The 25,421-nt window shown below is 46.5% G+C and overlaps 1 protein-coding gene across 1 annotated transcript in view; it reads right to left on the bottom strand.

Annotated features, from left to right (window-relative positions):
* LOC138196170 (rho GTPase-activating protein 7) overlaps nucleotides 1–25,421 on the bottom strand; it is a 69,068-nt gene that overhangs the window by 26,821 nt on the left and 16,826 nt on the right. The window lies entirely within an intron of this gene.

Genomic DNA, 25,421 nt, shown 5'->3' with positions numbered 1-25,421 from the left:
TCGATATTCGGCGTCACAACCCCTCGGGACGGTCGAGTCACAAACGAGGGAGGACGCGAACAACTTCTTTGCTCCTTTGAGATTGAATACTTTTCCACCGGTTTTGATTTCTGACCTTCTCAGAGGCCATTTGGTGGCGGAGGAGGAGGAGGAGGAGTGGTGGCGCGGCGGCGGTGGTGGTGGCGGGTGGGGCTTTGGAAAAGAGCCACTTCAGACGAAATGAAAGGCAGAGACCCCCCCCCCCCCACCCCACCCCGATGGGGGCGAATGACTCAACACAAGGAGGAATAAAGTCTTCGCGGTGCCCTAATAGTCTGTAGTCCTTCAAGGTTTTCATCTCAACTCAGTCCCAAGGTATACCATTAGCGTTTATGGCCTTCCATTTAAGGCGTAGGTGTTTGATTATGGGCTTTTAAATGTGAATAATTCCCTCGGAGGCGAGGTGAGGTGAGGAGAGGAGAGCGGTCTGCGGGATCCGCCGCATTAATTCTCAAGCGGGAGGAGGAGAAAGTGGGAGTATGTAAACAACTAATGGATTTCTCCCAGTCGGTCGACTCGGAGCAAAAAGGAGACGAAAATGAGAAAAAGAAAGAGGTCGAAACGGGAGAAGAAGGTTGGACGAGTTTAGCTTTCAACGCGAAGAAACGTCCGTTTGGTCGGGTTTGTAACGTCAACAAAAACCCAGAGTCATTCGCGTCGGGCCGTGAGGTAACATTTTCGGTCCGTGTCGCCGATCCCCCCCCGTCTAATTCGAACTAATTAATTGTGATATGCGTGTGTTTATCCCGGCGGGCGTGGCGGCGGCAGCTGTTCTGAGCAGACTGAACAGCAGGTTCCCCCTCAATCAGTTCTATCGCCTGTTTAATATTTACTGTGATATTTTACAACGTCTGTGATTCACGGACCCGCTCGGGACGCAGACCCTCCCCCCCCCCCCCGTCACGTCCCGCCGCAACGCCCGTGGTAAACGTGCCGTAGAAAAAACGGACGCGGCCCCGCGGGTCTGAAAAGGAAGTGCCTTCGGGTGCTGATACCGCCGGTGGCCGCTAGGGGCGGGCTCCGTTTAAACCGAGTCAACTTTTTGTTTTGCCGCAAGTCATTACGGCGTCGTTGGATGGATCCCTTTTCTGATCGATGTTCTGGCGGCTCTTCTGCACAAAAAATAATAATAATAATAAATAAATTCATTAGATATCAGGCCTTTAAAGAAAGGTATGTTTGTGGAAAAAAAATCAACAAGGGGTCTGTATTTTTTTTCATTGGCAAACGGCACCGGTCGACCCAGAACTCGCCGAGTGTGAAGGCCTCCGGAGCGAAGCTGACGGCGGAGAGGAGGATTAAAGCGGCGCTCGGCGTTTCGACCTCTGGCTCCGCGAACACAAAGGCCCTCTGACTCGGCCGTGGACGGGGTTACGCAAGACTGCGTTTCCTTTTCCAAGCAGGAGCCTCTCGGGCGTCAGAAGAGGAAGAATCCAACAATACTCCCAGCGGATGGGAGTTTCTGTGTGTGTGTGTGTGTGTGTGTGTGGTGTGTGTGTGTGTGTGTGTGTGTGTGTGTGTGTGTATATTGAGGGAGGCAGCTACAGTATGTGAGGATGTGTTACTCTCACAAGTTTCACCCCGCTTCATATTCACTGCTGCCTTGCGTGTGTGCTCTGGGGTGTGTACGGCTTGAAGGTTTACTTTGTGCACTTGTTAATGTGTGTGTGTGTGTGTGTGTGTGTGTGTGTGTGTGTGTGTGTGTGTGTGGTCTGATCTGAATCCAGCCTCGGAGGCTTCGGTCCTGGTATTTCCGATGCAGCAGGACAGGAAGCAGCCTGCTCTCCTGAACTGTGTGCCCCCCCCCCCCCCCCCCCCCCCCCCACCCCCCTGAACGCTACACTCTGCAGGACCTGTTACTCATCTGTGTGTGTTGTGTGTGTGTGTGTGTGTGTGTGTGTGTGTGTGTGTTGACAGTGCCCAGTTAGGCTTTATGCGACGGAGGTGTAAGGAGAGAGTTTAGAGATTCTTGGCGAACAGTGCGCAGTAATGTAACGCGGAGCAGGCGGAGGAAATAACTTCGGGTTTGTATTCCAAGTCGCATGAAATGCTTCCCCCCCAAAAAAATAAAAAAAATAAAATAAAATCGGTAATCGGTCCAGAAACGTCGACGAGATCTTTTTCGACCGCGGAAACGATCCGAGCGCCGACGGATCTGACCGACGACCACCGGTAGAGGAAGACCGAAAAGTTCCCTCGTCACAAAGAAGCCCATCGGAGAAAGTTCCCGGCCTCGTGGTGGAACCGCGACGGAGAGACCAACACCGAGACAAACCGCGAAGACGAGGGTGACATTAGGAGGGACATTAGGAGGGACATTAAGGATATAGGACCGGAGAAAATCTGGACTTTGGTGAGATTTTTTTTCCTTTGCCGGTCGCGCTGAGAATCCGCTGCTTGGTTTTGCCAAATGATCCTGATCTGGATTCGGATGGAGGGACATTTGTTTAACGGGTCCTTCTAGTTTGATTTGATCTGCTCGTCAATCCAAGAGAAGGTTTCCGGTATCTTCATCGAGGGATTGTTTTGTTTGTTTTTTTTCCTGTCGGCAGAATCGCCGAAGAGGCCTCGAGCTCAGATGTTCGGGTTTTATATTTGGAGGGGGAGGGGGGGGGGGTGTTGTCCCGGCATCAAGTCGGCCTTCATTTCTCAAACCGGCGTCTTTTGAGCGAAGCGGCAACGGGTCCACCGACGCGACATCAACTTTCTTTTTTTCTGCTCTGGCGCGGCGACACTGCAGCTTTCACCCGAAACCTTGTTTTTGCTTGTTCGTTAAGGCTTCATACGATCCCACCGTCGTGTGTTCTTAGCCGGCTCTTATAAATTAGGAGAAAATGGAGGAAAAATAGCATCGGAGTTTTTTTTGTGTGTTTTTTTTTTTTTTTTGAAGTTCACCGACAGATGGAATCTCTCCCCCGGTTGTTGATGGAACGAGCCAGAAATGGCCGTTCGGGGGTTTCACTTGATGGATTGCTTTCGTCTTTGCCGTCTCGTTATCTTCTTTTCGGAGTCCATCCGTATTTCCATGCTTAAAAAAAACCCAAACATTACCACGCTGTCAGCCCGTGCTTTCTTTTTGATGAATTGCCAGCTGTGGAGGAGGAGGAGGGGGGAGGAGGAGGAGGGAGGAAGTGGGGGGGGGGAGATTCGGACGGGGCAGATGTGAACGTCTGCACCTGTTTGTAAGCGAAGCCGGGACCGGAGGCACCCCGAGGGGGAAGCTCGTTTTATTTGGTGCAGCCGTATTAAAGTCCCCCCCCCCCTCCCCCCGCTTGAGGCTTCACAGCCCGTATTTGTAACGTCCGCGTCCTTTTATTTATTTATTTTTTTTGTTGCTTTAACCGTTACTAGAAAATGAATACAAAAAAAAAAAAAAAACCGGACGTACGAGCTCAGCGCGCCAGTTCGACGGGCGCCTCGCCCCACCGGGGCGTCCCGCGGCTCGACCCCTCCACACTGTACTTGTTGACGCGCCGCTATAAATAAAGCGCGCTCTGTTGTTTTGTTCCGGCCGTTGGATTAAAAAAAAACAACAAAAAAAAACAAGCCGGGGACGCTGCCAAGGTGGGTCAACGGAGCTCCTGGCACCTCCGCTCAGAGATGTTATTACCGGGCTCTCAGCGCGATCATTGTTCCAAACATTCCTCTAAACGCCGAGCGTGACAGTTCTGCTGGCGCAGCGCTGGACATCCTCCTCTGACTGAAGTCCAAGTTGTCGAGACGTGGGGGAGGAGGGAAGGGGAGGGAGGGGAGGGAGAGGGAGGACAAAGAAGCTGAACACGGCGCTTCTGCGAAACTTGGAACTGAAACGACCCTTTCAGGCGGATTTTCGGACCTGGGTGGCGTCGGGAATCGGCCGGCCGTGACCTCGTACAGTTGCGGTTAACGCGATTCGCCGGCATTTCTGTCCTCGCCGTGTCCAACGCACGGCGCTGTCTCCCGACGCCTACCTGCGAGGGTCGACACCCCCTCTCCTCCCCCCCCCCCCGTAAATAAACGGCGGCTGGTTTTGCTGCGTTCGGAGCCGCGAATGGAAGCCGGCGTGCGGCGCGCCCAAAAAGGTCGCACCGGGTCGCCGTCGGGAGGTCGGAGGGTTCCCGACGGGGGAAGAATCTCAACCCCCCCTCTCCCCCCCCTCCGCCGACAAACGAGCTTCAGCACCTCGGCTGGCCCCGGAGCCCGTCGACGGCTTCGGCTGGAACACGGCGCCCGACGGCAAACCGACGGACCAGAACGTCGCCGGCTGAAACGGTCGTCCGCAGGGCGGGCGGCGGGGGGGAGGGGCCACGGCCGACGTTCGTTGGCACTCCTTCCGATTTTTTTGCCCGCGGTACAAATCGCCTCACAAAATCCTTGCCGTGAAAGCCGCGGGACAGACCTCCGACCTTTATGAAACTTCGGGGGGGGGGGGGGGGGGGGGGGGGTTATGATTTAAGCAAGAAATTGATCTCGACGACAAAAAGTGAATGTTAATTTAAACCTCAAAAGGTGAATAAAATTGGTCCCAAAAAGGTAAACAAAAATTAAAAAATCTTTCTGAAAATCGGACGTAAGTCCTGGAGTCTATTCCAAAGTCAACACAAACACACACACACATATTTTTGAACTATCTTTATAAGGACCCTCGTTGACATTGCCTGGAAAAGGAAATGACCTTATTACGCGCTTGTGTGGTTAAAAACAACAACAACAACAACAAAAAAGACTGGAACGTGGAAAAGCCAAAACGTTCTCACCGCGAGTTTTCATAGCCTGCGGTCCTCGAGGCCCGTCCTGGAAACACCTCCGAGTATCGGTCATCGTAACTGCAGGAAGTCCCCGCCCGGAGGGACGCTTGCGATCCACAGGACGATACGGATCTTTTTTTGGTTTTTGTTTTTGCCGACGTGCCGTTCTCACCGCTCCCGTCCTGTTCGCCGGTTCAGGAAAATTCCCTCCGTGACTAACCGGTCGGCTTCCTGTGGGGGTCCGCACGATCCCCCCCCCCACCCCCCCCCCGACCACTCGATTTACCCCGTCTGCTCGTCCTCCTGCCTTCCTCCCCGCCGACTTTATCACTCCAACCTCATTGTGCTTTTTGCTTTTAAGGAGCAATAAGTACGATTTATTTATTTATTTATTTATTTTTCTCACTGCCCCCGCAGCACAAAATCCCATCTGCAGAGGGTTGATAGGGTTCGCAGATCAATACCGGCGACTAAACAACTATTTCTTCAACTGCTGAGATTTCTGGCGGCGGAGGCCAAACTCCGTATCGGCAGAAAAACCTCCCCCCGTCTAGACACTAAATTACTTAATACCTCTTTAGCTTGAGAAAAGCCAGCGGACTCCGAGAAGTCTTCCACCAAAGGCGTAAATGCTGTTGTGTGTGTGTGTGTGTTTTTTGTTGTTGTTGTTGTTGTTTTTTTTGGTGGTGGGCTTTAGGATTAGAGCGAGCGTCTATAGCGGAGGACACTGAGGGCACGGGTCGATACATTTATGGGTTTTACAACAAGTCAGGCCGTTTAAAAAAAAATATATATATATATATCATCTGTGCCGCCCGTTCCGGGTGGGACGAGCCTTTCCTGATCGGGACGACGTCTCGATGCGAGGTTAAGGTTTGAGATTTGACTTGATTTAACTTGATCAAGGTTAGGAAAAGAACATGATGCATTCAATGTTGTAAAACACATAAGATGACTTCCTTACAGTTAGAGGAGCTTTGTCTTTACGGTTCAAATATAAACCGGTCGGTTAAAAAACAACAACAACAACAACAAAAAAACAAACAAACAGCGTTTTGGATTTGCAAAGTTACCAAAATTCTGACCGAGTGTAACGCTGGAAAAGTTATGGGGAGAAATGCCAGACGGCGTTTCACTGCGTAGATGTTATAATGGAGAGGCTTTCTGGCCCGAATCGTTTCAAACCTTCTAATATGAAAATTTAAATTCTCCAGAGAAGATTTTTTTAAATTTTTTTATCTGTTCCTAGAAGCTGGTGCAGCCAGAACTTAATTGTGAAATATTCAATAACAAATGATTAATTTATGCTCCGCACATTAAACATGGATGAGCCAACAAATGAAATGTGAAATGTTCCCACGTTGTAGCAACGAGATGTCTTCCATGCTGCTTCAGACGGGACTGACAACAGGAACAAAACAAAAAAAAAAACCTCGCCTGCTCATCCGTGTTTCTGTTATGGCGCTCCTTCCTTCCTTCCTTCCTTCCTTCCTTCCTTCCTTCCTTCCTTCCTTTTTCCTTCACCGCCTGTTTTCTAAAACTTCACTCCACTCCCGATTACCGCGGCCGACGTCTCCGGCACCGTCCCCTCCCGGGGGGTGGGGGCCCATAAACCTTTGATGGGAACAATGACTGATAACTCAGGAACAAGAAAAAAAAAAAAAAAAAACGAGGCCGCTGCGTTATTGGTGATTCATAATCTCCTCCTGAGGTTGTTAATGCGGAGCCATATTTAAGCTGCCAGTATTTAAAATACACGTTCTGCCGGCCGCACTAAATCTGCTGCAGTTTTCAGTTAATGGATAGAGTGGAGGGGGGGGGCAGGTCAGACTTGGCCGACCGCCCGGGACGGGACTTTTAGGTTTTCTTCACACTTTTGAAGTGACCCCCGGACGCACCGCTCGGGGATAACTCTTTCACTCTCCACCTCTCTCCTTTAATCTCTCTCCGTTAGTCTCACGTTGGGTTTTTTTTTTTTTTTTTTTAACTCGTCTCCCGTTTTTCAGTCTTTCCTCCTTCAGTCGGCGTCTCTGTCTGTCCTGACTCCGATTCGTCCGTCTCTTTCTTTTTCCGTTTGTCTCTCGCCGGACCGTTGAAAGGAATACTCTGGCGAAATAATTTAAAAACAAAATTATAAACTGCGACTATCAAACGCTGATCTCCCCGAGGTGATCTGAAATTTGCAGCTCGGTGGAACCGTAAAACTATATTCATTTTTTTTTTTTTTAGGTTAATTGCCACGGTGAGTCGGCGGCTGAGTTTTTTTTGGGAGGGGGAGGGGGGCTTGTAATCCCTCTGACATTTGCCTTTAAATGCCAGATGCAATAATAAGAATGCTGACGGATCAATGCGGTTTGTGGAATCGGTATCAGACCTCTCTGGGAAGCTCGAAGGGACGCCGATAATACCTGGAAATGTAAACAGCGTTTAAAGGTGGACTACCGTACCATTTACCGTTTCTCTTCCGCGTGACGATGATCCGTATCAGCGAAACCGAACCGAACTGCTTAAAAAGCGCTTCTTCTTCTTCTTTTCTTTTTTTTTTTTTTTGCCATTGGACTTTTCCACAGTTAAAGATGCCGCTGTCGCCGCAAAGACGCGTAGCAGCAGCTTTGCGCTGTGAGCCGTTTAGGGGACGTCTGTTAATCACAGCTTCAGAAAGCAAGCTGGGTAAGAACCGACCCCCGACCCTCTCCCCCCTCCTCTCTCTAAACTGCATGAAAACTAAAGATTTGTTCTGCAATTCTCTTAAAAATTATATTTATAAAATTGGTATTAAAAAAAAAAAAAAAAAAAGTAGCGTTCAGGAGCCAGAATTGAAGTCAAGGTTCAAGTCAAAAAGTTTTTGGAAGAATACCTGTCCAGGGTGCACTGGGTCTATTATATTGGGTTTGGGTCTCTTTTTAAGTTTTTTTAAGTTACTTTCTGCAGGTCCTGTTTTGGACTTCTTTTGTCTCCGTGGGGTTGATTTTTAAAAAAAAATTTTTATATCCCCTCCTCTTTTCTTTTCTCTTCTCTCTCCATCACACTTCGTTGAAATTGCAGCACAAGAGCTCGGCAGGTATTAAAAGGAAAAAAAAAATAGGGCACCTGTTAGTGATTCACTATCTACGTTTAATAATCCAGACCCTCAGATGACTAAATTGAGCTTGGAAGTTCCCTTTTCCTCGAGTGGACGCGGGCTCGCGCCCTTAAAGGTTGTTCATTTCGTCCCATCTATATAGAAAGACAGAATGCGTCCAAATTTAGATCCCCCTCGAGACGGATGATTCGTTTGCTGTGTTATGTCCTAATCTGCAGACGCCGTCCCTCCAATCTGAGATCGACCCTTCCTGTCCCGGGAGCGAGCGTAATTGCGATTCTTGACGACGTGACAAAATTTGTAAAAAAGCAACAAAAAAACAAGTTTAAGTTTAGCTTTAAATCCCCCCCCCCCCCCCCCCCCCCCACCGAGCAGAGTTCACTTCATAAAATGAGCCCCCCCCCCTCCCCCCCGACATTTTGTATACAGTCCACATCCAGCCTTCACCGGAGACCGGAGCCGAGAGCCCCCCCCCCCCCGACTCCTGCAACAACCCGCCCGCTCGCATTAGGTTGGATTCAGAGAGAAGGTCTGTGACGGAAAGGTCAGACCACCTTTTGGTATTGAAAATCATTGGCTGCTAAAGATCATGACATTAAAGGTACGAGCGGAGAGAGGCCATAAGAGAAGCGGCGGGGGGGGAGGGGGGGGGGACGGGACGAGGCCGCGGTGGCAAAGACGGACGGATGGAGGGATGGGAAGAGAAAGACCGAAGAAGACAGGGAGGGAGAGAGAGAGAGAGAGAGAGAGAGAGAGATCGATGGGCAGGCGCTTGACATTAAGAAGAGACAGAAAATACTACAAGTACTTCATCACATATGTATATTACGCGAGTACAAATATTTGATAAAGAGCCGATGAAGACCGCTGGTCCTTTTCCTGATTGTTGCATCCTTCTGTGAGCTCGGTCCCACAATTACGACCACATTTTATGTGCCTTGCATGAAAACTGCCATCAAAAAAAGTGATTTTCTTTCTTTATTTACTTTGTTCTTCTCTTTGATATATTTGTAATTGTACTCATTTTGCATTTTTTTTTTTGTGGTCATCCCGTCCCTCCGCTGAGACATTCTGTCTTTGAGCGGGACGCCTGCAACCCTTTGCGCTCATTTTCGCATCGTTATCCGGTGGTTTTGGCTCCGAGCAGTAATTTCTTTTCTCTATTTTTTTTTTGCTCTACTTATGTTTCTGTCCCGTCCACGTCTAATCATTTCGGGTAACGATAACGTGGGATGGAAAAGCGTGAAGGACGATTGAGGTTCATCTCAGTCCGGCGTATTTCCCATACGCCGGCCGCTTGCGGCTCAGCGGGCGAAGCCGACGTTGCACTCTCCGTCCCCGACGGGGGGACCGGAGCCGATTAATCAGCGGCTTTGATTGTCTTCGGGACATTCTGGTCATGAAGATGGTGTTTTGGATCTCCTTAATCAACTGAAAGAAAGGACCGGGAGCGGCCGGTGAATGAATTTGTGCCAATCTCAGGAATCTCGTCCCGTTAGTTTTGGTTGTCACGGTGCGTGTCTCGCTCCGTGACATCACGGGCGGTCATTTTAAGGTGCGGACAGAAAAAAACCAGTCGCTCCGGGATCATTTCACATAAAACTAGTTTGCCTGCCTTAACGACCATCTTGTCTTCCGGACCGGATTTTAATCGCTTCATTAGCGTTCGACAGCTCCGACTTCCCTCCGCGGACGAGCTGCCGGACGGATGCGACGTTTCTGAAGCGACGAGACTTCCTGTTTATTTGAAAAAAAAAAAATACAGTTTTTATTTTTCCTTTTGGTTTGTTAAAATAAAAAAAATAAAAAAAACAGGTTTGAAAGCACAAACTGTTGAGCAACATTTCTTTTTTTTTTTTTTTTGCCATAAAACCCATTTTTTTCCGCCCGCGGTGAAACGAGGCCGACGTGCTGAAGGCTGAAGAGTTAGATGTCCTGCATGTAGGCGAACGCTGCGCTCGTGGAACCGAATGATTAGAGAAGCAGACAGAGTGAAGAACCGCGATGCCAGATCTGCTCTACGGTGAGACTGTGTGTGTGTGTGTGTGTGTGTAAAAGTCGGTTGCTTAATAAAGGCTCTTAGATGTGGTCTCAGACCTAGTTTGGTTGCCTGTCAGCGTGGCACACTGGTGCTGTTTATGTTCCTGTTGACACACAGAATAAAAAAAAATAAATATATACGCATCCAGCCAAAAATTGGGTCACTGAACGTCGCTTTGGTTCAGTTAATTTGGCAGAAAATCGGTGTTGTTTCATTGGATTTGAGTACACGTTATGAGGGGAAAAAAATAAATAAATAAAAGACGCAACTCTGTCGTCGGAGTCAGTTTGTGTGTCTTTTTTTTTTGTGGCCGTTCGGTTCTTCGGTCGGTTTTTGTGCGTTTGTCGTCGTTTGTCTCTCTTTGTGGTCGTTTTGTTTCTCCGTTTGTGCGTTTCAGGGCTCATTTTAGTCTCTCTGGTTGTTTTCTCTCTCTTCGTAAGGGATTTGTGTCCTGTCTGTCCTTGTTGTTTTGTCTCTGAGCGGATTCGAATGTTTTTTTCCTCATCATTTTGTCTCCTCGTGGTCCATTTCTGTCTCTCTGTGTCATTTGTGTGGTCGCGTTGTCTCTCTTCGTGGTCAATTTAGTTGTCGGTCGTCGCTCTCTGTGATCACTCGCGGACCCTCCCGCCGGAGGTTTTCCCCGGCCTCCCCCCGGCTGGTCGAAGACCACGAGTTAAATCCAGAACACCCTGGACAGAACATTTATCCCTTTTGGACTTGGAACGCCTCGGGTTCCCCCGGGAGGTGCTGGGAAATGTTGGCGGGGAGAGAAATGTCATGACCATTATGCGTCCATGTTCATGTTGTGTTATTGTATGGGCTTGTTCTCTGTCGGAGAGCCGCAAAGCCAATTAACCATCGGGACAATTTTGTCCTTTTATTCTTCATGATTTTTTTTAGCTATCGCTGCGAAGAGTTATACTCCATCTTAAACATAAAAGTCTATGGAGCCAGCACCTAGTGGCCGTCGGTGGTATTGTACTTAAAGGCACTTCCGCATCGGCCTCATTTTTCAGACCCGGAAGCGACGTCCACTTTCATGTACAAGTCAAGGCTACCCATTTGCGTTACATCATGTTGTGAACATCAACCACCCCGATCCAGAAGGTGGCGGTAACGCGCCTAAAAAGCCTTTTTGCCAGCACGATGTCGGCTGTTGGTTTGTGAACTGCCGAAAACCTTTTTAGTTTTGCCGTAGCGATGTTTCTTTGGTTGTTTTTAAAAAAAAAAAAAAATTATTTACAAATTGTAAAATTGTTGAACTTTATATGGGCCATTATTTAAAGGTGGTAAAAGCAATAGCCCAGCAGCTGTGAATATGCACACACCACGGTACACTTACGGAAGGGTATTCGAAATCCTGTTTAACTGCAAATAAAAATACATATAATGAGCACCTTGGAAACTTTACACTCACGTCTGAAGCCCTTCAGGCAGCATTTTGATGATGGCACCGACGTGTCAGTGGCAGTTTTCTGGGAGACTAAAACTTCGTGATGTTGTACAATTATTGTAAACTCGCTGAGCCTAATCACGGCTAACATTCGCTACGATGCTTCAGAGCGCTCGTTAGGAGAGATTTCATGCATTTCTGCAAACACTGACATATTCTCTTGATCATTTTGTGCCTGAAGAAGAAGGAACACCGTCTGTAGGTGGTTTTTAAGGCCAAAGCAGAGCTTTGATTTTTTTTTTTTTTTTTTGCCACAAGATGCAGTTTGGGTTAAACAAGTATAAGAAAGAAAAACAGGCCTTTTAAAAGTAAGAAAATAATGAATTTCACTATTATCAGCCTGCATGATTCCCGTGCCTTTTCAGACAAGAATACTTCCATTTCACCTCGCACGTCTTATTCATTGTCAACGTTTAATGTCTGAATGCAGCCGCAGTCCCCCTCCGGCTCCTGTAACCAATTTGTTCAAGTTTCTGAATCTGTTAAAAAAAAAAAAATAAAAAAAAAAATGTTGCAGAAAACACCCGAGTGTGCAGCCTGGAGCAGGTGGAAATAACTGGCAGCACACCGTCAGCAGTTGGTGAAAATGCTGACCAACACAAAGCACTCCATCAACTAAACATTAAAGAATCAATATTGTGAAAAACCAAACTCAACTGTATGAAAAGCTGAAAGATGGAGAGAGAGAGAGAGAGAGAGAGAGAGCGAGAGAGAAAACATTGCCTTCCCCCTCTCACCGGTGTCGAGGGAGTTGATGGTGTCTCGCAGTCTGATGAAGTTAAACTTGAATGAAACAAATTTAGTACAAAAATAAACTCAAAAATGACAGTAAAATGTATTAACAGGTGCATTATTAACAGAATGCAATACATTGCCTCTAGACTAGACTATAGACTGTAAATTAAAATAAAAAAAAATAGACCATTTGCAGTGATACCAAATGAAAAAGGGGCTTAAAGTGCAATAGCACTGAGGGCCACCAGGGGCTGGCTCCAAAAATACTCGGTCGCCAATAGACTCCCTTTCAAAAAGCCACAACTTCTCTCGTGAAATACAAAGTCAAAGATTTTTTTTTTTTTTTTCAAAAGTCGTCAAGATTTCCTCATCTGTTTGTAACTGTCTTCTATATATTACATAAAAAGAGGAAGATGTCAATTCTACAACGCGTGACTGTGTTTAAGATGCTGTATTGTAACATTTATAAAATACTGCGCGTGCTTTTATCATTTACTGTAAAATGTTCAGCTAAACCAGAGACGGTAATGATTCCTGCGGCCTTCATTTACACTGTAATACCACCGCCTGTAAATTCATCTCATAATAGAGTACAGAGCAACTACATCTCTCTCTCTCTCTCTGTTTGCATGTGTCAATTCTCTGACGTTTCGCTGTTTTGCGCGACACCTGGCGGCGGGAGAACGCCACTGCAGCACTGCCAAGCACGACGGCATTGCGTGGCAGGTCCATGTGCGTGTGCTGCTGCACTAACAGCTCCGGCAGCAGGTTTCTGGTGGGAGTCGACCCCTGAGATCGGACCCATTAGTCTGCTGCTGATACTCTTTACCAGCCCTGCGCAGGGAAAGCAGACGGAGGTGGACACGCTCTCTGAAAACCCTGCCTTCAAAGTGGAAGCTGCTCCACAAACATTTAGGAGTTTAAGCGTTTTATTTTTTGGGGGGATAAAAGTTAACAGTTCATTTACTGTAATCTGAATATTCTTTCACTCGGAAAAAACAAACTTTTGGTTTAAAAAAAAAAAAAAAAAAGGAAAATTGAGTCTATTTAAAAAAAAAAAAAAAAGTAATTTTCTATGAAAATCATAAAACTCACAAGCAATCAGCTCTATCTTTATGCCACAAGCAAGCTCATAATCTCATCACATTTTGCATGTTGATTCACCAACCGCAAAGCCTACGACTTCCTAAAGCTGCAAATTCAATGCATTTCAGTAAAATGTACAGTATTTCTCTTGGAAAACAAAAACACTGGGATGGAAGTATAAAATAGCACAAGTACCTCAAATTAATATCCAAGTACGGCACTTGACTAAAAAAAAAAAAAAAAAACAGGTGCACTTTCTCTGCAGGTTCAGTGAGGTGAGATTTTCCTCCTGGACGCGCGTAAAGCGTCACATCATGACATTTCCCGCTGATACTAGTGGAGTCTGACGCCAGGAAAGCTTCAGCGATCTAAATAATCTCTGACGAAAGGTCAGGCTTTCACACAGGTTCTTAAAATCAGAGAGCGAGGGGTTCAGCGAACATGAAGGAAGAAAGCTGAGAAACAGACCACGAGAGAGACTCTAAAGACTGAAAGGTAATGCAGCAAGTACACACATCTTTGAGTTTTGCTGGGAAATTAAATAAAATATAAGTCCAGCAAAAGTAGACAAAAAAATATTTTTTTTATTCCAAAAAAAAAATAATAAAAAAAAAATCGATATATATATATATCTATCTATATAGGCTTTTGCTGGAGTGGGAAGGCGGCGGGGTCCGATTTCTTTCCCTTTTTTTTTGTGACGCGGGAAATAATTTGGGCGTGCAGAAGATCATTTTGTTTGCGCTCGGCAATGAAGGCAATGCTGAAGTGCTTTAAAATGCATTACCACTGAAGGCCACAAGGGGCTGGCTCCAAACAACCCGTGGCTCCAATAAACGCCCATTTAAAAGACATCGGCTTCTCTAATGAAACAAACAAAAAAAGTCAATACATTTTTTTCCACGAGTCATAATGTCTTTCAAAAGACATTGTATTCATGAGGATTTCTGCTCCGCCCCCCTCCCCCCCGCCCTCGCCACTTTAGCAGTGGCTGACTCCGCCTTATCCCCCCCCCCAAAAAAAAAAAAATGGGCAAAGAGATGCTGCTTAGCAGACTGATTGACAAAAGCGATAGCCGGCAATTATCCAAGGAAAGGAAAAGAGAATATTGAATGTGTGGAAACGGCTGCTGCTGGGCGTCTCCAAAAAGCCCGAGGCGACAAGATGATTGACACGTGTCCTGTCCTGTCCTGCCCCCCCCCCCTACCTCCCTCCCTCTCCCACACACACTCCCCCCTGAGGAGTGTTTTCAGACGGAGGAGGTTTGCTGCGACGCAGTTTGACAGGAGAGAGAAGAGAGACTCGAATGAAGGCTGAAGCTCACCGTCGGTCCGAACGGTTTTAAATGCGATTCTGTGATTAAATAACATTTTGTAATAAAATAATAAAACACAGCAGAAGAGTGTGTGTGTGTGTGTGTGTGTGTGTGTGTGTGTTTGGGGGGGGGGGGGTTGTAATTAAAAGAGCACCAGACAAACCTCCGACGGTGGAAAACGAGTGTTGGAAACTTGAAGTTTCAGTTAGTTTTTAATTTTTTAATTTATTTATTTATTTTTATAGAGATGAATAGAAATGATCCAAACAATTATGCAAAATGCTCGCAGGCGACAAGCGGCATAAAATATACGCATACAATTTAATATACGCGGAGAAAACACCGTCAACGATGAATGGACGCATATTAACTATAAATCCCGCAGCCGTCTCCTCGAGGTCTGCTCGGTGTAAGAAAAAAAAAAAAAAAAAAAAAAAGAAAAGTCTGATGTTTCCTAGCTGGCTCTGTAAACGGGAAACGAAGAAAGCACCCTGCCGGCCAAATCAGTGTACAAGGTGCGACGAGGCGACCGACGAAACGCAAAGACACCGACGCCTGACGGCACCGGGGTTATTATTCCCGTTACCTGGATTGACACCGCCGTCCGTTAACGGGGACTTAATTCAAAAAACGTCTTTGGCTGAAACTCGGCGGAAGTCCGCGAGCAGCGCTTTGACCCCGACGCTCCGATAAAACAACAAAAAAGCTCACGCTTCCCGTCCCGGGTGGAAAATGCTTTTGCTGGCGTGTGAGCTTTTCTCTGAACTGTAGGCGCACACGCACACGCACACGCACACGCACACACACACACACACACACACACACACACACGCACACGCACACGCACCGATTCCTGCCTCTTCTCTCTCGCAGTCATTTATGGTCCCAGCAGCCCTGATCAGATTTCAGAGTCAGCCGAGTGTGATGATACAGACGAGCTGCGGCACAGCAAAACACTGAGCGCATGCCGCTGTCTGGACTGTGTGTGTGTGTGTGTGTGTGTGTGTGTGTGTGTGTGTGTGTGTGTGTGTGCGCGCACCAGAAAAATGAGTGAAACAGAAGGACAGAAAGCGCAGTGGAGCGTACAGCACGGGTATTCGTTGGTTTGTGTGTGCAGGCATGTTATTAGTGCGTGTCCATCAACAGACTGGCTGTTCGTGCTCTCTGTGTGTGTGTGTGTGTGTGTGTGTGTGTGTGTGTGTGTGTGTGTGTGTGTGTGCGTGTGTCCTTTCTACCTCTGTAAAAAAAAAAAAATCAACTTTAAGTTTTGTTTCAGAGCCTTTGAGGAAGGATCTTTGGACGGTAAGTGCATTTTGGATGGAAGAAATCTGATTTCTCCCGACATAAAAAAAACAACAACAAAAACAACAAAAACATTTCATTTGGTGACAAATTTTTTTTTTTTTTTTAATAATTAGGACCTTATAAATCCGCCAAAAAGTCGGAAGCCGTGGGAATTTTTTTTGTCTCGCAAAACGTAAATAAAGGATTCCACACTTGCAGAACAAACCGCCGTCTGCAAATCTTCTCTGAGCGCTTCGCAGGCCCGTCTGCACGCGAACGCGCGGCGCGGCGCGAAGTGAGTGATCGCATTATGTCGGTGAGAGTCCCCCAACGGGTGGAGAGCTGCACGTTAGTGTGTGGCCGGCAAGTTTTCACTCCCTGCTGCGCGTGATTAATGAGACGAGTCGCGCAAAGAGACGAACGCGACAGGATCCTGCGGCACACGCGCACACACACACACACACACACACACACACACACACACACGCACGCACGCACGGTTGACCTTCTGTCGTTGTGAGGACCCTTCACTGACACGATGCCTCGGTTCAACCTCGTCACGAGTCGCACGCAACCCTTATCCTCACCCGAACCCAAACCGATCCGGACCCTGAAACCAGGTCCGAACCTTCCCCGCAAGCCCACTCAAGGTCTCGAGGCGAGGAGCCGCTAAAACGTGCTTCTTTTCCAAAAGTGTCCTCCCGGAGAAGGTCGAAAAACACGGGTCCCCGCTAAAGATATGAAGGTATACACACACACACACACACACACACACACACACACACACACACACACACACACACACACACACACATCTGTATCCCCATTATTTCAGAGGACATTACATGGACTTACAATCATTTCTTGAGGACTAAAAACAAGTCTTCACCTTAATATTTAAGAATTTGGAAACTCCCCACGACATGAGAAATAACACACACACACACACACACACACACACACACACACACACACACACACACACACACACACTTTTATCGTGTCTGTGTGTGTGTGTGAAATATAATATGTCTTCATGTTTAAGATGGATTACATGTGTGTGTTTACGATGCAAATCAATACGCAGATGTAAACACGACATGCGCCTTTGTGTTTTGTGTGTGTGTGTGTGTGTGTGTGTGTGTGTGCGTGTGTGTGTGTGTGTGTGTGTGTGTGTGTGTGTGTGTGTGTGTGTGTGTGTGTGTGTGTGTGTGTGTGTGTGTGTCTCGGCACTAATAAGGTGCCTGACAGGAAGACGAGTGTGGGCAGGTGTAGAGGACAGAGTGAACTGAAGCTCATTTAGTTTCTCCACCTGCAGCCTCTTCCTCCGTTTCTCCATCTTCTCGCACGCGAACGAGAAAAAAAAAACTCGGGGAGGCGGACGCTATTAAACACACAGAGAGAGAGAGAGCCGACACAAACACAAACACAAACACAAACACAAACACAAACATCTGTTCCGACGTTCTGGCGTACTCAAGACACTTAAGAAAATAAAAGTACAACAACCGCAGACCGTCGACTTGAGCAACTTCGTCACGCTCGTTGTTGCCATGGTGATCCTTCACCTCCGAGCGCCTTGTTCTCAGGATTGTGCGTCACCGTATTCAATAAAGAGTTATCGAACCAGAAAAAAGAAAAGAAAAGAAAAGAAAAGGAAAAAAAGGCTCTTCCAGCTAATTACTGTCACGGCACTAACCACAAGACCTCCCCGGTGTAATTTATCCCCAGAAAACCTCGGGCGAGGCAGCGTTCCTCCGTCACGGCACGACTAATTATTTTCATCGTCAATACATCGGAGATCGATTTGCTTTGATGATGAATGCTTTTGTGCGTGAAATGTCAGGGGGGGGGGGGGCGGGGGGGTGGGGGAACAAACGGATATTCAAATGTCTTGCTATGCTGAGCGACAGTCAAAACCCAAAGATGTTGGGTTCGTTTTCGGGATTCTTTTTTTTTTTTTTAACCCACAAAAAAAAAAATGACTGAAATAATTGAAGAATCTCAATCGTTGCCGATTCATTTTTTTTAAAATTTAATAACTAACTTTCGGTCCGATCGATCGCTGCAGCTGGTTTTCGGCCCCGCGGGGCTTTAATCCGTCCGCGGTTCGAGCCGTTTTGAAGCCTCTTCCGGACGCACGGCTTCGGTCTCTTCTCTGTTTGTTGGCCCTGCGCCGCTCGCAGCTTATCGCCCATCTCATCTGCGCCACGTCTTCCACAGACTGTCGCATCTCTGCCTTATCCGACCCGTCGCAGCTCCTAAGCTGCTTCTCAGACTGCGTCTCCTCCCTCCTGCTCCCCCTAAAACCTTCCCTACTCCCCCCCCCGACTGTTATTTCACATCTCTTCTTTCGTCTTATCTCCTCCTCTCCTTCAGGCTCCTCTGTGATCTCTCTTGCTCCTCCGCCCCTCCACCCCTCCACCTCCACCCGTCCACGTGCGAGGACCACCTGTGTTTGCCTCTTTCTATCACACCTCTCCACGTGATAAGGAGCCCGGGTGGCGTGATGGATTTCAGTCGGGCCCGTGGCGGCTCCGGATAGTGCCGGATAAGCAGGTCAGACGGAGTCGGTGCGTATGAAGAGAAAACAGCTGACAAAGAAAGCAATAAGGGGGAGCAAAAGCTCGGCCACCCGGAGATAAATGCATCCTTTTCTCTTTTTTTTTTTTTTTCGGGAGTGGTGGGGGTGGGCGTGAGCCATTTCCATGTGAAAAGCTCAGAGGGAGGAAGAGGGAGGTGGGGGAGATCTAAATCAGAGTCACTTTATCCGACAAGTATGATAAATGTGCAGGAATATGCCTGGGAGGCGCCGGTGCAGGGGAGGTTGGCACCTCACCGAGTTTCCCCGCACACGCTTCACGAAGGAGAAAAGAAGCTGATCCGTAAAGAGCAACAGACTGGCGCGCAGGTTTACGGCCGGGCCGGGGAGCGCGGAGAGGCGCGTGGAAATCGGCCGAACCTCGGGCGCACTGCAGGAGGGACGCGAGAGATCGGGAATTCAAGAGGAAAGGCTTTCGACGGCCGGGGCGGGATTTTCCCCGTTAAATGCGTCCACCCGCCCGCTGAAAACGTCGCCGCGTACATGGAGTATGTTATGTAATCATCACATCTCTTTCATGGTAGTACGCCTCCTTGGAATTGAATTTCGACAGCTGCGCTGTCGTCTCAAAGCACAAACTACCGTTCCGCGCGTACCGGAAATGACCGTAGCGTTTGAATGCATCGCCCGCCGGCATATCTGCAGTATTTATTTATTTCGCCAGCTTCCTCGGCTGCCGAGTTGTGAAAATACTTTCGGTTGGCGGTCCTTTCTACCATTTTTTTCATACTCAGTTTTTGGAGCGTTAAAATAAAGCCTGCACTTTTTTTTTTACTAATTTAATGACAGACATATATTTTTTTTTTTAAAAGATCGATTTTTGGCTTCAAAAGTCCTGTTTGGGATTGTGCTGCAGCTCCCCCTACTGGCCAGAGTGAAACAGAAAGCAAATACTAATTACCTTACTTAATCATCTTTAAAACACCTAACTCCTGACCCCGGACGTATATTTGCTTCAGACGATGCCAGAGATATTGTCATATTGACGACTCCCTGCACACATTTCCCCGCCGGCCGCGGAGCACAAAATCCGGCCTCTCTCGCGCCTCCTCCGCCGCTTCCTGTCGTCTCAGCTCTTCTTTTTTCGGTCTCCGTTTTCATCGCAGTCGGAACAAGACCGAAACAAACCGCGGGCACCGAACTGTCCGCTCGCATCAGAAACAACGCGCTACGCCGTCAGAAGGTGGATTACACTTTTGTTTCGGGACTCTGAAAAAGAGTCTCACGCTTTCAGTTCCCACCAAAGTACTCTTGATGCCTGCACAGCTGACGCGCCCAAATACGGTCGGCGAGGGGGGAACACAAAATTCACCTCCGAACGCGACCTCCGGTCCGGCAGCGGAATTAACCAAACGGACCAAACCTCTGTAAAACACATTAACCGTTGGTGCGAACCAGTTGGGTCACCGGGCCGAATAATTTGGATGCACGAGTGTTAATTGCTCTCGGAAACATTTGAGCCTAAAAATGGGGTTCATAACCGTCACAGCCGCACCGCCGCGTTTCACCGCGACAAGAATACATCAATGAATAAATGTTAGGAAAGCGAATAAAACGTTCCCGTTGACGTATTACCAAGAAAGCAACTTTCTGCCAACGGATGTGGAGGTCATTTCAAAAGTTACTGCAAATCAGCGGCTTCTTGAAAAGAAAGCGAATCAATCTTCCGACGGTACGCCCTTTTAAGAAATGCCAACGGGAATGTAAAGTATGTAAAATACATTTTAACGACGTGATCTTTTAGATCAATATTAAAAAAAAAAAAACGTAGCGGGTTTGAGTTGCATTTTGGCAAAAGAGAAAGTGGTTCCGGTGCATCGCGGGGGACTAATCTAACGGCACCGAGCTTATTCATCAGGCCAAAAAGACTAAAACCGAAGCAACCGAGCAGAATCATTTGCATAGTAAAAGTCCTCCAACAAACCCGTCTGGCATCGGCGGCCGGGAGGGAGCTGCCTCGGCTGGCAAGAGTCATCGACTGGAGTCCTGACAGCACAGAGAGAGAGACGGAGGGCTTTCCAAAACAAAACGCTGCCGACCGCTCGCTTCAGTCAGGAAAATCTCCTCCCGCTAATCAATCAGAGGGAGGACGGCGGCATCTCACCGGGCAATCAATTTATTGTTTCTGGTCTGCAGCAGGTTGACCGGCTAGGGAGGAAGGAGGAAGCGAGACAGAAGTTTCGAAAACAAAAAAAACTGCAGACGCAACTTCAAGTGCTGGTATTTTATCTTTAAAAAAAAAAAAATAAAATTTGTTATTCTTTTATTACAGGTAAGGTGAAATGGGACTGGCTGGAGAAAATATTTCCCCACCGGCCCTTCCCTTCCCTTCCCCTCGCCCCAAACGCCTCCCGCGCACATATCGCAAAATTCAATTCAAAATGAGCGACGGCAAGGTCATCGGAAAAAACAAATGAGCATTTTTCCCAACATGCCTTCTTCCTTCGTAACTTTTGAGAACATAGCGACCAAATTAAAAAGGTCCAAGTGATAATAATCAGATTTAATAAAACGTGCGGCTTCCGGGCCCGATAGTCACTCTGCCAGAAAGACGCTGAAGGCTCATTTCACAATTCGTTTCATGTTCCCCCACATGAAGTTCACCAGGTCGCGGCGTAGTTCACGATGACATCACCTCAGAGGCGCTCGCACCTCGGCCCGACTGGAGACTGTCAATCAACTGGCCCCGCACGACATTTTGCTGCCCCGCCCCGCCCGCCCCACCGGGCCACCGTTGGTGTCGAACCGCCTCAGGCTGTTCCTCCGTTTATGAAGCGGTGCTGCAGAATAACTGCACCAAGGCATCCGCAACTTACTTTAAAAAAAAAAACCCAACTAACTCACCGCTGCTGGCCGGAGGCCGACTCCGCTTGCGTGGCTTTCCATTTATTCACTAATGATGACAACGATGATGGCGATGATGAAAATCAGAAATTTGTCTCGAACAGATGCTGGGTCGCATTCAGGGTAATTTTCTATTGAATTTCTCCATCCATTACAGGACAGGCAGCCACATTTTGAGACAACGATGACAGTGATGAGACTGATGATTGCGGCCGAGAGCCTTTGAAAAGCAATGTACGCGTTCGCACGCGTGTCTGAAGCGGGACATTTTAATAGCAGCTTAATTATGAGTTGTAGCTTTTCATGCCAGCAATCAATTCGTCAAAATGCCTGTCCCATTTTTTTTATTTTTTTTTTTTATAATTACAGGCGTCTGGATTTGGAATAAAAATAATAGATCAGTTTTCTCAGAGAAAAAGAACGACGAGTGTTTGAAATCTATCCAGGAGGACGCTCAGGCTTCACACAAAGTTATTTATGGTCTCAATAACGCGACGCTCGCAGCTGCGTGTCGTTCAATGTGTCGGCGTGACTGCGTGGAATCTGATGGAAAGAAGAGAAAGAGAGACGGCCGCAAACACAATCAGGCGAGTGTGGGAGCGCTTGTTTGGAGGGCTCCCCCCGCCAGGTGGACGGATGGAGCGGCCGGGCGGAGTTTGCGCGACGCTTTTAAAAGCTGCCGGCTCCTGAATCGGAGGCGGAAACCGGCAGCCAACAACGGAAACAGAAAGCGGCAATCGGAGAACACACGATTACAACAGGATACACAGATACGGGTACACCCGGTTCATTCAAATCGACGTGATCGAGTTTTACTGGAGGAGACTTCAAAGTGCGGCGAGTATGGCGTATAAAAAGCAGCAGACGAGCCAGCTGATGACATGTGGATTTAATAGTTAATAAATAATTAAATAATATATTATTATATATTATTATTAAATAATTAATAATATATTATAAAGGTTTATATTATATTATAAATATATATAATTTATATTATATATATAAAATTTATATTTATTTATATTATATATAATATATTTTTATATATTTATATATATATATTATATTTTTATATTATTTTATATTTAAAATTTTATATTATACTTACTTTATATTATAATAATTAAATAATATATTATAATATTATATTATAAAAAATAAATAAATAAATAATAAATAATGTAATTTTCTGATGACATGATGATAAGTCAGATGTCGGGGTTCATTTAGAAATTGTTCTATTTGTGTGTTTTAATCTATGATGATTTAAAATCATTGTATTCCCAGTTAAGTTCAACGCACCGACGTCATTGAATGATAACGTTTATTTGTTAAACCATAAATGATCCTGCCTCTGTATACGATAAAAGTTAGATTTTATTATCCGTATTGGCACGGCCTCCCTCGGCCGGGTATCAAATATGAAACCCGATTAATCCAAAACTGTTTCTTAAAATTTGAGCACATGAATTCTGTTCCTCGGAACCGCGCGACGCGCAAACTTTTTTTTTTTTTTAGATTTTTTAGATTTTATACACTTTATTAATCCCCGAGGGGAAATTTCTTTTGCTTAACTTTATGCTTCTTTAGATTTTAGGTCGGTAAATATTGGGTTTTATACCTCGTCACAGTAGTGACACAGTTAGACCCCTTATAAGCAAAATATATATTCAGGGGTTAGAAAATAGATTCTGTCAGTACCAGACACTTTAAAGGGTTTACGTACAAAATATGATACTTCTATCTGTTATTTAAAGTGTTTTAATTCCTTTTTTTTTTTTTTTTTTAGACGAGAGGCATCTTTTTTTTTTTTTTAAGCTGCAAGCAGCGAGTAAACTAATCCGGCCTTTTGAAGTTTCATACTCGTCACCAGTTAATTGAGACAATCTCTTTTTTTTTTTCCATTCTCAAGTTGAATTTCTTGCCCAAAACCAACAACACCATTTTTTTTTTAGAGCTTCCAGAAACACAACCGTGTCTCGTGGGATTAAACAGGTTCATATTTAACAGGTTGAACAAGACCTCAGCAGCAAAAATAAACGACAGTCCTGTAAAAAAAACAAAAACAAAAAACATCGCGTGCTTCTAAACACCCGCGGGGAATAAAACTGAGCTTGACCCGGATAATAATTTCAGAAGACAAATTACCAGAGCAAACGCTCGCCGCCAAAATGCTGTCCCCCGGCGACTTCCTGCTTCCGCTGGATTTTGGCTCCCGGGGGGAAAAAAGTTAAGTAATGAAGCGCCACAATAACTTCACTCGGCTCCTCGCATCCCCGGAGTCTCACATTTAGCCAACTAACTGCAAATGGAAAGTGAGCTAACTGCAAATTGGATGTCGCCTAACAGAGGGATCCGGTGTGAGAGACGGGAGCACAGAGGAGCAGGTTGACTTCCTCCGGAAAGGAAAAAATGTAAAGTTGCTGGGGCAGCATCTTTTTTTTTTTTTTTTTTTAAAGTCCATGATTTACTCTAACCCTAATCCAGAGAGAGAGAGGTAGGTGTAGGTGTAGGTGTGTGTGTGTGTGTGTGTGTGTGTGTGTGTGTGTGTGTGAGAGTGTGTGTGTGTGTGTGTGTGTGTGTGTGTGTGTGTGTGTGTGTGTGTGTGTGTTCCTCAGATTTTTAGTAAGACAAGAGTCCACGGATCCCAATGTTTTCTTTCTTCTCTTGGCTCAGGGGGTTCAGCAGAGGTAAAGCTGCAACAAAGCACTGCAATACCATGTGTGTGTGTGTGTGTGTGTGTGTGTGTGTGTGTGTGTGTGTGTGTGTGTGTGTGTGTGTGTGTGTGTGTGTGTGTGTGTTTGGCTGCAGTGTGTTTTTGTGTTTCCATTCACCGCCTCTTGGCTGGATTCTCGGCCTCTCTCATTTTCTCTCTCCCCGCATCTCAATCCCTGCAGGCGTGTTGTTGCTGACCACACACACACACACACACACACACACACATATACACACACACACACACACATGCACGCACACACCACACACTCCACAACAAACCCATAAAACTATATCAGATCATTAGCAGACAGGCAAAACACACACAGACACGGCTCAGCTGAACACAGTGTTTTTGTGTTAGATAAAGTTGTCATGGAGTTTTAGACTCCGTCAGCAGATTGAGGAGAAGGTAGCGGTGAGAGATCTGGGGAGGCCCCCCGGGGGCCCCTCGAGGGGCTCCTCGGGGTGCTCGCTTAAAACTGAAGGAGGATCCATGGGAGGTATTTTTCAGTTTCTCTCCTGCTGGTCGCCTCCGACAGCTCGTTTACTTGAGCTGCAGAAGAGTAAACAGGGCAAACGCCAAGAACTGAGCTTGGAAAGAGAAACAACACTTTGTCTGACAAACCTTCAGCCTGAGATGTTTCTTTAGCTTTTATAAAAAAATAAAAAAAAAAATAAAAAATGATTTGATTGGTTCGATGCAAACAAAAATTAAAATGTAAAAAAACGATAATTTCATAGAAAATATGACACGAATACGTTCGCGTGAATATTCAATTCCTGCCGCGGGTGTTTAGAAGCAAAATTCAAAACCTCAGTCCCTGGTTCCTACGTTGGGTTTGTAAATGCGGGCAAAGAATTTGAAACACTTTGAAATAGTTTCCGAGAGAATTAATTCTCGTAAACCTGAATTTTTCTTCTTGTGTGATCAAAACTATTTCAGACATCCACCTTCTCAAAGTTCAGGGTTGGTAATCAGTCTGCCTTCTGGCTCGGAGACAGAACTACACATTAGCCACAAATTTACACTCATGCTCCTATTTTTTGGTAAAAACTTTATATATATATATATATATATATAAAGAATAAAGGTGGAGCCCAAACAGGTGGAGCAGCAGCAGAGGAGGAGAAAGATGCTCAAAAAGATACGGTGCATCACTGGACCCCGATCTCACTCCCTCTATCGCCGCTATATATTTCTTTTTTTTTTCTTTTTTTTTTTTTAATATATATCCGAACCTCCTCCTCCTCCTCCTCCTCCTCCTCCTCCTCCTCCTCCTCTCCTGCTGAGGGGAACAACGCCATCTTCGCTTTATCAGCAGCAGCCACATTCGCGGCGCGCGAAGATGAATCGGCGGAGGGGTCTGCAGCCACCCGGACGAGCTGCCGCAGCCAACGACGCAGCGGGAGACGAGTAATCCTCAGCCTCGAGCATCACACGACTCCAAACATGTAAACAAAAACAACAAAAAAGTAACAACCGCATCGGGAT

This window comes from Embiotoca jacksoni, unplaced genomic scaffold (genome assembly GCF_022577435.1).
Source record: "Embiotoca jacksoni isolate LCO1_2020_lvr unplaced genomic scaffold, fEmbJac1.0.p SCAF_13, whole genome shotgun sequence".
Classification (NCBI taxonomy): Eukaryota; Metazoa; Chordata; class Actinopteri; family Embiotocidae; genus Embiotoca; species Embiotoca jacksoni.
The sequence above is the reverse complement of the archived record's forward strand: the minus strand, read 5'-3'. Positions and strand labels throughout refer to the sequence as shown.